General features: G+C 37.1%; 1 non-coding gene across 1 annotated transcript; it reads left to right on the forward strand.

The window, feature by feature from the left end:
• Positions 1-1,242: 1,242 nt before the first annotated feature.
• On the forward strand, positions 1,243-1,303 carry LOC138074722 (U7 small nuclear RNA). The gene has a single exon (XR_011144535.1). It is a non-coding gene; the product is annotated as a U7 small nuclear RNA (small nuclear RNA).
• Positions 1,304-1,505: the final 202 nt, after the last annotated feature.

Consider the following 1,505-nt stretch of genomic DNA (forward strand, 5'->3'; position numbering starts at 1 on the left):
GGAGAATAAAATTAAAAACACAATACCATTCACAACAAAGAAAATGAATACCTGGCTATAAACTAACAAAACATGTACAGAATCTTCATGCTGAAATTTATAAAACACTGAAGAAAGAACTCAAAAACCTAAATAATTGAGGGATATATGGTATTTGTGGATTGAAAGACTCAACATAGATGTAATTTATCCCTAAATCAATACACAGCTTTAATGCAATCTCTATTGAAATCCCCAGCAAGAGTTTTTGTAGATTCAAACAGCATTATTCTAAAATTTGTACAAAAAGGCAAAGTAACTAGAATAGCTAAAAACCAATTTTGAAAAATAAAGTGGTAGAAATCATTCTGCTTGATATTAAAGATATCAAATATTAAAGATATTAAAGAGGTATATGACTTAGCTCCATAGCTCGCGGGTTAGAGTGCTGGTCTTATAACCAGGGGTCACAAGTTCAAATCTTACTGGGGCCTAGGCAGAGTGTCTTTGCCATAAGGAGAGTGATTCTCTGTATTTTGAGCTTCCCTGGTGGCTCAAACCGTAAAGAATCTGTCTGCAATGCAGGAGACCAGGGTTTAATCCTTGGGTAGGGAAGATGCCCTGAAGAATGGAATGGCTAGTCATTCCAGTATTCTTGCCTGGAGAATCGCATAGACAGAGGAGCCTGACAGGCTACAGTTCATGGGGTCACAAAGAGACACTCAAGACTGAGCAACTAACATTTTCACTTTCACAATAATCAAGATGGTGTGGTATTTTAGAAGGATAAATGTATAGATCAGTGGAATAGGATACATAACCCGTAAACAGGCCCACACAAATTATACCCAACTGATTTTTTTTTTTTATAAAAAGTGCAAGAGCAATTCAATGCAGGAAGGACAGCCTTTACAACAGATAGTACTGGAGCAATAAGGCATCGGAAGCCAAAGAACAAAATAAAACAGAACACAAACGGAAGAGCCTGGGCTTAAGCCTCTTGCATGCTCAGTCTCTCAGTTGTGTCCAAGTCTTCACTACCCTATGGACTGTGGACAACCAGGCTCCTCTCTCCATGGGATTCTCCAGGCAAGAATACTGGAGTGGGTTGCCATTTCCTTATCCAAGGGGTCTTCCCAACCCAGGGATTGGACACAGGTCTCCTGCATTGGCAGTCAGATTCTTTACCACTGAGCCACCAGAGATGCTCTTATAAAAAATTATATCAAAATGAATCACAGACTAAATATATAATTCAAAATTAAGTGTTATAGCTCTTCTAGAATTGGTCTAGTAGGTTTCTGGTCTTTATCAGAAGACCCCTCATAGGAAAAAAAAAAAAAAGTGAACTATAACTTTTAGAAAAAAACTGGAGAAAAATTGGGGGATATAGGACTAAATAAAGAAGTCTACAAAAACATAATCTATAAAAGGAAAAACTGATAAATTAGACCTCATCCAAAACTTTCAATTTTGCTATGCAAACGATCTTAAAAGGATGAAAAGATAAGCCACAAACTAGGAAA

This window comes from Capricornis sumatraensis, chromosome 2 (genome assembly GCF_032405125.1).
Source record: "Capricornis sumatraensis isolate serow.1 chromosome 2, serow.2, whole genome shotgun sequence".
NCBI classification, from domain to species: domain Eukaryota; kingdom Metazoa; phylum Chordata; class Mammalia; order Artiodactyla; family Bovidae; genus Capricornis; species Capricornis sumatraensis.